The sequence below is a fragment of the Cebus imitator genome, unplaced genomic scaffold (assembly GCF_001604975.1).
Source record: "Cebus imitator isolate Cc_AM_T3 unplaced genomic scaffold, Cebus_imitator-1.0 Scaffold58, whole genome shotgun sequence".
Classification (NCBI taxonomy): domain Eukaryota; kingdom Metazoa; phylum Chordata; class Mammalia; order Primates; family Cebidae; genus Cebus; species Cebus imitator.
In genome coordinates, this window is record NW_016107373.1 from 203,547 (window position 1) to 216,903 (window position 13,357).

At 43.2% G+C, this 13,357-nt stretch overlaps 1 protein-coding gene across 25 annotated transcripts in view; it reads left to right on the forward strand.

Annotated features, from left to right (window-relative positions):
* CELF1 (CUGBP Elav-like family member 1) overlaps positions 1-13,357 on the forward strand; it is a 107,339-nt gene that overhangs the window by 46,955 nt on the left and 47,027 nt on the right. For 23 of the 25 annotated variants that reach the window (XM_037738782.1, XM_037738783.1, XM_037738784.1 and 20 more), the window contains exon 2: positions 10,107-10,146. The exons of the other annotated variants lie outside the window; for them this stretch is intronic. The gene's annotated coding sequence lies outside the window, so the exon portion shown is untranslated. The remainder of the gene's footprint in view (positions 1-10,106; positions 10,147-13,357) is intronic. 25 annotated transcript variants of the gene reach the window in all.

A 13,357-nucleotide genomic window follows, 5' to 3' on the forward strand; every position in this document is an offset into this window, starting at 1 on the left:
GCTCACCGCAACCTCCGCCTCCTGGGTTCAGGCAATTCTCCTGCCTCAGCCTCCTGAGTAGCTGGGATTACAGGCACGCACCACCATGCCCAGCTAATTTTTTATAGTTTTTAGTAGAGACGGGGTTTCACCATGTTGACCAGGACGGTCTCGATCTCTTGACCTCGTGATCCACCCGCCTCGGCCTCCCAAAGTGCTGGGATTACAGGCTTGAGCCACCGCGCCCGGCAGTTCTTTTTTTCTTTTTTGCTTTTTGAGACAGAGTCTTACACTGTCGCCTATGCTGGAGTGCAGTGGCATGATCTCAGTTCACTACAACCTCCGCCTTCCAGGTTTAAGTGATTTTCCTGCCTCAGCCTCTTGAGTAGCTGGGACTACAGTCACCTGCCACCATGCCTGGCTAATTTTTAATATTTTTAGTAGAGATGGAGTTTCACAATATTGGCCAGGCTGGTCTCAAACTCCTGACCTTGTGATCCACCCGCCTTGGCCTCCCAAAGTGCTGGGATTACAGGGGTGAGCCTTCGCGCCTGGCCTCTGTTGTTTTGTTTTAAGACAGGTTCTCTTTCAGTTGTACGGGCTGGAGTGCAGTGACATGATCACAGTTCACTGCAGCCCTGACCTTCTGGGCTCAAGTGATTCTCCTGCCTTGCTAGTAACTGAGACTACAGGCCTGCACCACTACACCCAGCTAATTTAAAAATTTTTTTTGTAGAGATAAGTCTTACTGTATTGCCTGGGCTGGTCTGGAACATATGAGCCCAAGCAGTTCTTCTACCTTGGCCTCCCAAAGGGCTGGGATTATAAGTGTGAGCTGTTGTGCTCAGCCCAGTGTTCAATATTGATGAGATATATCCCTTTTTATATTTTGCAAGTGGTATTATCCATTGAAAAATATTATTAGTAAGCTGGGCATAGTGGTTCACTCCTGTAACCCCAACACTTGGGGATGCTGAGGCAAGTGGATCACCTGAGGTCAGGAGTTCAAGACCATCCTGGCCAACATGGCAAAACCCCGTCTCTACTGAAAGATAAAAAATAAGCCAGATGTAGTGTCTTGGGCCTGTAGTCCCAGCTACTGGGGAGGCTGAGGCAGGAGAACTGTTTGCACCTGGGAGGTGGAGGTTGCCCTGAGCCAAGATCATGCCACTGCATTCTATCCTGGGCAACAGAGCAAGACTGTGTCTCAAAAAAAAAAATAAATAAATAAAAAAAATAATGGAGATGGAGAGGCCTTAATAATTGTAATATCAGCCAAACAGTTACCCTGAGCAATTACTAGAATAAACATAGGATCTTCAATACCTGGAAGATTTACGAAACCTTCTTGAGATGAGCTTAATTATCAGCTGTAGCAGCTATTACTGCTATTATTGCTGGAGAAGGACGCAAGTTGCTTAGAGGAGGTAGGAGCAACTGCTCCCCTTCCTTTTTTAAAATTAATATGGGGGAATATGGCAATAACTAGCAGAATCTGCAGATCATCTCTATTTTACTTTTAGTGTATTAGAATATTAGTTTCACTCCCGATCTTGACCAATTTGAAAAACATTTGTGGTCCATGAGCCATTCAGTCCTCTCTCTCCCTCTCTCTCTCTCTCTCCCCCTCTCTCTCTCTCTCTCTCTCTCTCTCTCTCTCTCTCTCTCTCTCTGAGACAGAGTCTCACTCTGTCACCCAGGCTGGAGTGCAGTGACGTGATCTCAGCTCACCTCCCAGGTTCAAGCAATTCTCCCTGCCTCAGCCTCCCAAGTAGCTGGGATTACAGGCATCCGCCACCATGCCCAGCTAATTTTTTTTTTCCCTTAGAGTCCAATTCACACATGAATCACCCAGCTAATTTTTGTATTTTTAGTAGAGATGGGGTTTTGCCATGTTGAACCCAGAAGGCAGACATTGCAGGGGGCAAGATTGCACTATTGCCCTCTAGCCTGGGTGACAGAATGAGACTTTGTCTCAAAAAAAAAAAAAAAAAAAAAAGGGGGGGGGGGGGGGGGGGGGGGGTGGATCAAGAGATCGAGACCATCCTGGTCAACATGGTGAAACCCCATCTCTACTAAAAATACAAAAAAAAATTAGCTGGGTATGGTGGTACATGCCTGTAGTCCCAGCTACTCAGGAGGCTGAGGCAGGAGAATTGCTTGAACCCAGGAGGTGGAGGTTGCGATGAGCCAAGATCGCGCCATTGCACTCCAGCCTGGGCAACAAGAGTGAAACTCTGTCTAAAATAATAATAATAGTAAATAATAAATAGAAGCAAAGTAATATTTTGAGTTTCCCAATAAAAAAGCATTTTACAAGCTGCCTTATTTTACCAAATTCAGCACTGTGACTCAAGAAAGTCCAAGTCCTCGGCCGGGCGCGGTGGCTCAAGCCTGTAATCCCAGCACTTTGGGAGCCCAAGGCGGGTGGATCACCAGGTCAAGAGATCGAGACCATCGTGGTCAACATGGTGAAACCCCGTCTCTACTAAAACTACAAAAAATTAGCTGGGCCTGGTGGCGCATGCCTGTAATCCCAGCTACTCAGGAGGCTGAGGCAGGAGAATTGCCTGAACCCAGGAGGCGGAGGTTGTGGTGACCCGAGATTGCGCCATTGCACTCCAGCCTGGGTAACATGAGTGAAACTCCGTCTCAAAAAAAAAAAAAAAAGTCCAAGTCCCAGTGGTTGATTGTGGAACCCAGGTCTCTTAATCCAATATCTTCCCTTTAGTTCCTTCATCTGAAAAATGGGAATGAAAATGCTGGAGAACCTCCTTTGAACACTCAGAAAAATAATTATAAAGTCATTTTCAAAGGTTATATATTATAATGACTCTGCAAGAGACATCAAGATTATAAGGTGATTTTAAAAGTAACTCCGACAGTGCTTGAGAAAAAAAATTAGTCATATTCTGCCTACATTGTACTAACATATGGTGCAGCCCTGATGAGCCGCACAAGTGGGCTGAAATCAAAATGCAGTTGGAAAGAGGAGCAGTAGTGACTCACTGGATGAGACAGATTTGGCTTCATAGCAGGGCAGTTGAAACTAAAGAGGAACTGTGGCCTTAGAACATGCCAAATTTGTGCAAGTGATACATGAATATTATGGAAAGGTCGAATGAGTGAGCCTTTGTGTTTGAATTAGGTACTTTGTCTGGTGTCACAGTCCTTGTGGCTGGTTCCTCCCCTGTGTGGTTTCAGAGCTCCCACTTCCTCTGCCTCTATGGATCCTTCTCTTACTTCTGTGTATCACTTCTGTGCATCATTCCCTGTGCCTTTGAAGGTAGAAGTCACCAGGCAAATATTTAACACTGATATGCCTGGAACATTGGGCTCAAACTACAAAGATAGAAGCATTAGTAATTCTGCCCAGAGAAAGCTATGCATTAGCTTAGCTACCATATGTAAATTGCTGCTATACATCCAGCAATTTGTTGTCCACTATGGACAGTACTGTCATGGGAGAGAAACAGGAATGATAGAAAGAATTAGATTTCCTCCTCCCCACCTCCAAACTCTCACCACAGTAGGGAGCTGCTTGAGGGAGGAGAGAGGAAATATGGGGGATTTGAGAGTTACACCTAGAGTATGAGCATTTGGGGAGGAAATAGGAAAATAGATTTTTTTAATTTTAATTTTAATTTTTTTTGAAACAAGGCCTTCCTCTGTCACCCAGACTGGAGTGCAGTGGCACAATCATGGCCCACTGTAGCCTCAAACTTCTGAACTCAAGCTATATTCCTACCTCAGCATCCAGATTAGTTAGGGCTACAGATGTACGCCGCCATGCCTGGCTGATTGTTTTTTTGTTGTTGTTTGTTTTGTAGAGACAGGGTCCTGGTATGTTGCCAAGGCTGGTCTAAAACTTCCGGGCTCTAGAGATGTTCCTGCCTTGGCCTCCCAAAGTGCTGGTATTACCGACATGAGCCACCATGCTCGGCCAAAAATAGATTTTAAAAAATGTATTTTGCATGCTCTGTTTGCCTCATCTGAGTACCTCTAAAATAGGGTGCCTCTCAGGCGAGATAACCTCTTGTTTAGGTGCTTATATACTTATGGAAAGATCATATAACTAAATAGGAGGTGAGATAGATTAGGGAGGACGGAGGGGAGAATAAAGAGCCCACTCCCAGCCAACTTCTGTGTACTCCATTTTTTTGTATGATTTCTGGGGATTTAACAATTATGTTGGTTTTGTGAAATTGTTTTTCTGTGTATCGGTTGTGAATATGCAAGGATGCTATTGGCGGAGTCAGGCTTTAGGCCAGTTGTGGCTCTGACCCTTTAATAATGGCTGCTCACAAGAAAATATTTATCATTGTTACACGAAAACAAGTAGGCTGTGCAGTAGTATACATAGCATAATATTGAATTTGAAAATTCTGTGTATTTCAGGCTGGGCGTGGTGGCTAATGCCTGTAATCCCATCACTTTGGGAGGCCAGAGTGGGCCCATTACTTGAGGTCAGGAGTTCAAGACCAGCCTGGCCAATGTGGCGAAACCCTCTCTACTAAAAAATACAAAAATTAGCTGGGCGTGGTAATGCATGCCTGTAGTCCCAGCTGCTCAGGAAGCTGAGGCAGGAGAATTGCTTGAACCTGGGAGATGGAGGCTGCGGTGAACTGAGATCAGGCTACTGCATTCCAGTCTGGGCAACAGAACAAGACATCATCTCAAAAAAAAAAAAAAAAGAAAGAAAAGAAAATTTTATGTATTTGAGTGTTTGTGCATTTTACTGTATGCATGGAAGAAATCCTGGTAGAAGAGAAACCAAAATATGGTTATATGTATAAACAAATAATTTAAGTTGGGGAAATAGAAAAATCAAAACGGGAAGGAATACTTAAGAAATGAGGGGGTGCTGCACACCATGTTGCTTTTACCCAAGTATCTACAATTTCAAGGGGGGAAATCTTCAAAAAACTAGAAAGTTCAAATATGTCTCAATTTAGAAAAATTCGTAGAAACTTTACTAATTACAGTAGATAAACTGGGGAATTAAGTTCAGCAATTGAAGGTCTGATATGTGTTACTTTTATTCAGGTGTTCTGTTGATATGAGTATAAATGAGAAAGTCAGTTGAAACAGTTTACTAACAGCATTTTGAAATGAGGTTAAAATCAGGCTTCTTACAGGTATGTGATGTGGACTAAACTAGATAACTGTTTAAAAACCTGTTTAGAGATAATACAATTGTAGTTTTAGATGACTTAGTATTAGTCCAGATTAATCTTGTCCCATCCTCTAGGGATAGGAAGTCAAAGTGGGGACCATTCTAAGAATGGTTGTGAATTCCTTAGAGATTCTGATGAAAGCCATGTATTTCTGTCTTCAGGAAATCTCACTTGTCCATTTTCACATGATTTAGCCTGAAGTTTAGCCTAAAGCATTGTTGGGTTTATAGGCCTCCAGCCCGTGAGAGGTTTGCTTCCCAGTTGATCCTTTTTAAATGATCTTAAAAGCAGAAGTGTTTTTTTACCTAAACATGTAAGTGAGGCTGTTCAGGTCAAAGACAGAGGAGGGAGAGGCAGCCCCCTGCTGTCAGTCTCTCCTGGGCCTCAATGTAACCTCTTGGGAAATATGAGGTAATCTCTTGGGAAATATGAGAACTAGATGAAGTAATTCAATACAATAGAGAATTAACCAGTATTACATCTGGCTTTGACATGGTTTTTTGAACAACAAATTTTTCTGTCTTCAAAATCAATGTATTTAACGTATCATCAATGTATTTAACGTATTTTTCTTTCTAAAAGTAAAGAAAAATATCCAGACATTTGCAAAGTGGCAATAAGAGCTAACATTTTTTGAGCATTTACCATATACTACGACCTGTTTTGGGTGCTTTGTATTTAATCCTAATACGTACACTATCTCTGTTTTGCAGATGAGAAAAGATACAAGGAGATGAAAGTTATTTTTTGTTTTGTTTTATTTTTTGAGATGGTCTTGCTCTGTTGCCTAGGACTGGAGTGCAGTGGTGCCATCACAGCTCACTACAGCCTTGACCTGGGCTCAAGCAATCCTCCCGTCTCAGCCTTCCAAGTAGGTGGGACTACAGATACATGCCACCATGCCCAGCTAATTTTTTTTTTGTTGTTCTTCTTTTTAGGTGGAAACAGGGTTTCACAATGTTGCCCAGGCTGGCCTCAAACTTGTAGGCTTAAGCGATCCTCTCACCTGAGCTTCCCAGAGTATTGGAATTACAGATGTGAGCCACTGCACCTAGCTAAATTCTTTTTCTTCCTGGCCAAATTCCTTGTTAGCTCTGTCTTATATCAAAAAAGTTTTTCAAGGAATTATTAAGGTTGCTTACTAACAATTGTTAGTAAGAATGAGTTGGCCAGAGTGGGGGCTTGCATCTGTAATCCTAGCACTTTGCAAGGCCAAGGGGAGTGGATCATGTGAGTGAGCCCAGGAGTTCAAGACCAGCCTGGGCAACATGGTGAAAATCCTTCTCTACAAAAATTAGCTGGGTGTGGTGGTATGTGCCTGTAGTTTAAGCTACTTGGAAGGCCATGGTGGGAGGATTGCTCGAGCCCAGGAGGCAGAGGTTGCAGTGATCTGAGATGACATTGCTGCACTCCAGCCTGGGCCACAGAGTGAGACCCTCAAAAAAAAGTGAGTCTCACTAATGAGGCCAAGTTCATGGATTTAGGACTTATGTAGGTCATCGAACATCATTGTGCCACAGGCCCTTGTCTCTGGAGTTTATGATCTAGTACGTGCTATGTAAGAGCAACTGTTGGTGACTGAGTCAGTGCCAGTCATCCTGGGAAAGACAATGTTTTGTCATTTACTCAGCAGCATACAAGCTGTATAGGCCAGTAGAAAACATTGAGCCATTTTTATAAAGAGCTTACTACTTTGCCTATTCTAAGAAAGGCTTTTAGGGGATCTGAGAGCTTTTTTCTGTCAGTCAAGAACAATTTAAAAACTTCTTACAAGGTTGTATTTTAAATATCTTTAAACATTTATCACAGGCAGATAATATTGGAACCCTCAGCTAGTTTCATCCTGCTCTCGCCACTCTCCCTACTTCTTATCGTGTTCTGTTTGTTTGTTTTGAGATAGTGTCTTACTCTGTTGCCCAGCCTGGAGTGCAGCCTCGTGATCTTGGCTCACTGCAACCTCTGCCTTCTGGGTTCAAGTGATTCTCGTGCCTCAGCCTCCCGAGTAGCTGGGCTGACAGGCATGCACCACCATGCCCAGCTAATTTTTGTATTTTTAGTAGAGATGGGGTTTCACCATGTTGGCAAGGACGGTACTGATCTTGACCTCGTGATCTGCCTGCCTCGGCCTCCCAGAGAGCTGGGATTATAGGCGTGAGCCACCGCACCCTGCCCCCTCTTAGCTTTTATTTATTTATCTATACATTCATTCATCCATTCATTCGAGACAGAGTCTCGCTGTCATCCAGGCTGGAGTGCAGTGGCATGATCTCTGCTCACTGCAGCCTCCACCTCCTGAGTTCAAGTGATTCTCCTGCCTCAGCCTCCCAAGTAGCTGGGATTTCAGGTATGCACCACCATGCTTGGCTAACCTCTTAGCTTTTTTACTCCTCCTTAGAACCACCTGTATACTTCCCGGTCCTTGCGTCGTGATAGAGAAAGGTGGAGATAATGTTAATAGAAACAGACATCGATGGAGCTCCAAGGAAATACAGTACAAACATAGTCTAGGCTTTCCTCATGGAGCATGTGCTATTTAGTTCCCCGCAGAAATGAAAGATGTAAAACAGTCAAAACTTTTAGGTTCCATTCAGCTTTTCACTTTCCCTACAGCATTTCAGTTTTCTCACAGAATAGGCAATAAAATAACACAGGAAAAGCAAAGCTGGGAAGACAGAGCTTTAAAAATATATATACATTTTTTTGAGGCAGGCACAGTGGCTTATCCCTGTAATACCAGCACTTTGGGAGTTCAAGGTGGTGGATCACCTGAGATCAGGAGTTCGAGACTAGCCTGACCAACATGGTGAAACCCCGTCTCTAGTAAAAATGCAAGATTAGCCAGGCATGGTGGCACATGCCTGTAATCCCAGCTACTCAGGAGACTGAGGCAGAATTGCTTAAACCCCAATGTGGGAGGTTGCAATGAGCCGAGATGGCACCATTGTACTCCATCCAGCCTGGGCAATAAAAGTGAAACTCTGTCTCATAAACAAAAATAAAACCTTGTCTGTGTATTGGGCTGTTTATTTGCCCTTCTCCAGGTGACAGAAGCCTATGTGGAAGATTACAGTGTTGTGTTGTGTTGTGTTGTGTTGTGTTGTGTGTGTGTGTGTGTGTGTGTGTGTGTTTGAGGTCTCCTTTAAAAAGTCTTTGGGTGGCTTAGGAGTAGGGTAATACCCTATTAATGTGGAGCTTTGTGGTTTTTTGTTTTTTTCCCCAAAGAAATTCATTTTTTTCTTTCTCTTGGCCTGGCAGTTAAGATGTTCCTAGCCTCCTAAGGGCTGCTGTGTTCTCTGGGACTTAAGATACGCTTATCCTTTCATATATTGGTCTTCCTTAACAATTCCAGGTCTCCCTTTTACTCTTTTTATCCTGGAGATTCCCTGACTAGCTTATACTCTTGAGTCTGGTCTCAGAGAGTAGAAGTGACGCCTGTGAAAACCAATCACATGATAGCACTGTTCCTCAAACTGTGTTCTGTGCAAAATTTGGGGGAAACATGGTACCTTGGCCTTTTCTTTGCCCTTTATGTCTTCCAGAACAACTCTAACAAGTAGAAATTACTGTGTTCCATGCAGAATTTGGGGGAAACATGGTTGCCTGGCCTTTTCTTTGCCCTTTGTATCTTCCAGAACAACTCTAACAAGTAGAAATTTAACTTGCTGTCTACCATCTGTGGTAACCACTGCAGAGCCTTCTCAAGACACACTATCTCAGTAAAAGTTGGTACCTCCTAGATTATGGTCACAATTCTCTAGAGAGACAGGCCTACCAAGAAGCCATGAGCAGGTTATCTTCCCTAGTATCTGAATCCTTAGCATAGTTCTCACCTTAAATGGTCATAATGATGAAGGATTGAAGTTTGTGAACTTAGTAAATGGAAGTTCCTTTCTTCTTGCTAATTTTTGATGGTATAGGCAGATCCAAGTAAATGCTTTACAAAGTTCTCTATATGCATTTAAACTTTGCCCTTAACATTATTGGAAGTATCACTCCTTCATTAGCAGAATTGGATACTAAGTCTGCATGAAAAGTTACATTAGTACTTGAGCACCTATTTTATGCCAGTTAAGAAATGTCTTTGTCTTCAGGGAGGATAGGCAGTGTCTGATTAGTTCTGTGTCTGGCTTTGTCTTTCAGAATTCTTGTACTTTCCAATGTAGACATTGTCCTTGGTGACTTTGAACAGTTTATTGTCTGTAGTGAGAGCCAGACAGAAATACAGCTGGCAGGAGTTGTACATAGAAGTTTGTAGGAATTTGGGCAGTTTTATTGAATCAATCTTTACTTGCAAGATTGTTCGATAATGTTTAAAAATAAAACAAATTGGTTTTGTGGTTCCTCTGTTTGCTTTTACCTTCTGTTAACTTCCCCATCTTTTGATTTTTTTGGTTTCAGTGGTTCACCGCTGCCCTTGGGCCACCCAGATGCATTTACAGTGGCAGGAACTTGGTTGCTTTTGTAGTCTCATGCCCGGCACCTATGTATTCAGGAAGGTTGCTTTGGGGAAATAGTGTGGTCTCTCCACATTAATAACATGATCCTTAATTGCTAAAAGAATTACACAGCCTTCAGCTTTTCTTAGTCTCCCGTCCAAAAGCAGATGTTGAAAATGATTGTTATGGTGACCTAGATGTACTGAAATTCAACCTCATAAATTCTAATCATTGTTTTGCTATTCGTTATGACATTTTGGGGCAAGATTCTTTTAAGCCTTTTAGTACTTTACTTCCCCATCTTTTAAGTTGATGGTGTGTTAAAATCAGCCTTGAGATACTAAATGCAACTTACCTTTAAGGTATTGACTGAAAAGGGAGAGGGAGGAGTACTTCTGTATTTTTGTCTTATGCCATAGTGACAAAGGGGCTTTTCTTTGGAAAGAGGCTATATATCTGAAGTCATGAGACGTATAGGCATGGCCCACTTATTTTTCTTTCCTTGGTTTTTTAGAGTGAAGACATAGTCCAGAGAGGGAAGTATAAAGCTACAGGTATGGGCTAACTGCTGAATGGGTGTGCTCCCTGGCTGTCTTTTTAACTTTCTTGCACGAGGCCTGCTATGCAGATCTGAAAAAGTTGCTTTCAGAAAGGTGATGGCTTCTTTTCTACATTATGGGATAACATTTGTAAAATATCTGTCCCTTGGAAGCTAGAAATATTTTCTTGCCCTCTTTTCCAGCTCTTTCTCCTTAGCTATTTTCCAAGACAGGCTTATCTCCCACTAAAACTAGCTGCTGCCTAGTTCTTACAGCTGTTGGGATGAGTGTGTGTGTGTTGCAGGGAGTTGGGAGGAATACTCTACATCAGACTTGTCCAACTCACGGCCTGTAGGCTGCATGTAGCCCATGATGGCTTTGAATTTAGTGTGACACAAATTTATAAACTATCGTAAAACATGAGACTTTAAAAAAAAAACTCATTAGCTATCATAAGTGTATTTTATTTGTGGCCCAAGATAGTTCTTCCAGTGTGGCACAAGGAAGCCTAAAGATTGGACACCACTGGAACAAAGATGAGGACAGAACTTAGTGGATTCCATACAGATAATAACACCTTCCTTTAACCAGAATTTGTTCAACATGCTGATTTTGTTTTTGGTCACCCAGGCTGGAGTGCAGTGGCGCGATGTTGGCTCACTGCAGCCTCCACCTCTTGGGTTCAAGCGATTCTCATGCCTCAGCCTTCCAAGTAGCTCGGATTACAGGTGCCTGCCACCATGCCTGGCTAATTTTTGTATTTTTAGTAGAGATGGGAGTTTGACCATGTTGGCCAGGATGATCTCAAACTCCTGACCTCAGGTTAGCCACCGCCTCGACCTCCCAAAGCACTGGAATTACAGATGTGAGCCACTGCACCCAGCTAACATACTCATTTTTTTCCCCCTGAGATGGAGTCTCACTCTTTCACCAGACTGGAGTGCAGTGGTGCAATCTTGATTCACTACAACCTCTGTCTCCCGCATTCAAGCGATTCTCCTGCCTCAGCCTCCCGAGTAGCTGGGACTACAGGCACATGCCACCATGCCCAGCTAATTTTTGTATTTTTAGTAGAGACAGGGTTTCCCCATATTGGCCAGGATGGTCTCGATCTCTTGACCTTGTGATCAGCCCGCCTCGGCCTCCCAAAGTGCTGGGATTACAGGTGTGAGCCACCGCGCCCAACCAACATAATGATTTTTAAATCAGCACTGGAGCTTAAATAAAGTATAGACTTAGAGTATAATGTTAGTAACTAAGAAATTCAATTAAGTTCCAGAACTAGTTTGGGATCTGAAAATATGACTTGATTGGAAGAGTGGTCAGAAATCTGACTGTTTGTTGGGTCAGGGTTAGTGACAGATATATCAGGGAAGGGTCTGAGGCTATACTGTTGCTGAGTACACTAATCACAGAACAGTCTTTCTGTGATTAAGGATGGGGGAGGAAATGGAAAACTTTTTAGCTTTCAGAATGGTGATGGTTTTGTCATATTCTTTTTGTATACCAGTATGTGATAATTTTATAAGCAAAACAACTTACACATAACAAATTATTAAGCTTAGTGTTTTTTTGGTACAGTGATTTTAGATTTGAAATGGGAAATTTTTTTTTTTCTTTTTTGAGACAGAGTCTCTATTGCCCAGGCTGGAGTGCAGTGGTGCAGTGTTAGCTCACTGTAGTCTCCACCTCCTAGGTTCAAGCAATTCTCCTGCCACAGCCTCCCAAGTAGCTGGGACTACAGGCATCTGCTACTACACCTGGCTAAGTTTCATATTTTTAGTAGAGATGGGGTTTCACCATGTTGGCCAGACTGGTCTAGAACTCCCGACCTCAGGCAGTCCGCCCACTTCGGCCTCCCAGAGTGTTGGGATTACAGGTGTGAGCCACTGTGGCCAGCCTGAAATGGAAATTTTTTTTTTTTCTTGAGACGGAGTTTCGCTCTTTTTACCCAGGCTGGAGTGCAATGGCGCGATATCGGCTCACCACAACCTCCGCCTCCTGGGTTCAGGCGATTCTCCTGCCTCAACCTCCTGAGTAGCTGGGATTACAGGCACGCGCCACCATGCCCAGCTAATTTTTTTGTATTTTTAGTAGAGACGGGGTTTCACCGTGTTGACCAGGATGGTCTCGATCTCTTGACCTCGTGATCCACCCGCCTCGGCCTCCCAAAGTGCTGGGATTACAGGCGTGAGCCACCGCGCCCGGCTGAAATGGAAATTTTTTGTATTTTATTTATTTTGTAAGGCAGGCTTTCACTCTGTTGCCCATGCTGGAGTGCAGTGGCGAGATCAAGTCTGACTGCAGCCTTGACCTCCCCAGGCTCAGGTGATCCTCCGACTTCAACCTCATGAGTAGCTGGGACTACAGGTTTGCACCATCATGCCTCACTAATTTTGGTATTTTTTTGTAGAGTTGGGGTTTCACCATGTTGTCCAGGCTGGTGTTGCTTGAGCTCAAGCAGTGCTCCTGCCTTGGCCTCCTAAAGTGCTGGGATTACAGGCGTTTGCCACTGTGTCCAGCCAGAAATTTTTTTTTTTTTTTTTGGTAATATTTTTTTATATATGTGTATGTAAGCATATAGCATGTAGGTGCAAAAGTAATTGCGCCAAATACATTTTTTTTTTTTTTTTTGGTAATATTTCTATTTCTTCTTTTACCCCAACCCCCACCCCACATACCATTCAGATATTTTTACATTGACTTGATTCTTATGGAAAACTCAAAGGTTTTTTGTTATTATTATGACAATTTTTTTTTAAAACAGGGTCTTGTTCTGTTGCCCAGGCTGGAGTGCAGTAGCCCAGTCTCTTAACCTTCTGGGTCCAGTCACTCCTCCTGCCTCAGCCTCTTGAGTAGCTGGAACTACTGTTGTACACACCACACCGAGCTAATGTTTTGTGTTTTTTTTTTTTTACAGAGATAGGTCTCACTTTGTTGCTCAGACTAGTCTCAAACTCCAGGACTTGAGCAGTCTGCCCACCTTGGCCTCCCAGAGTGCTGGGATTATAGGCATGAGCCTGTGCTCCTGACTATTAAATTATTATTATTATTATTATTATTTTTATTTATTTTTATTTTTTTGAGTCGGAGTTTTGCTCTTGTTACCCTGGCTGGAGTGCAATGGCGCGATCTCGGCTCACCGCAACCTCCGCCTCCCGGGTTCAGGCAATTCTCCTGCCTCAGCCTCCTGAGTAGCTGGGATTACAGGCATGCGCCACCATGC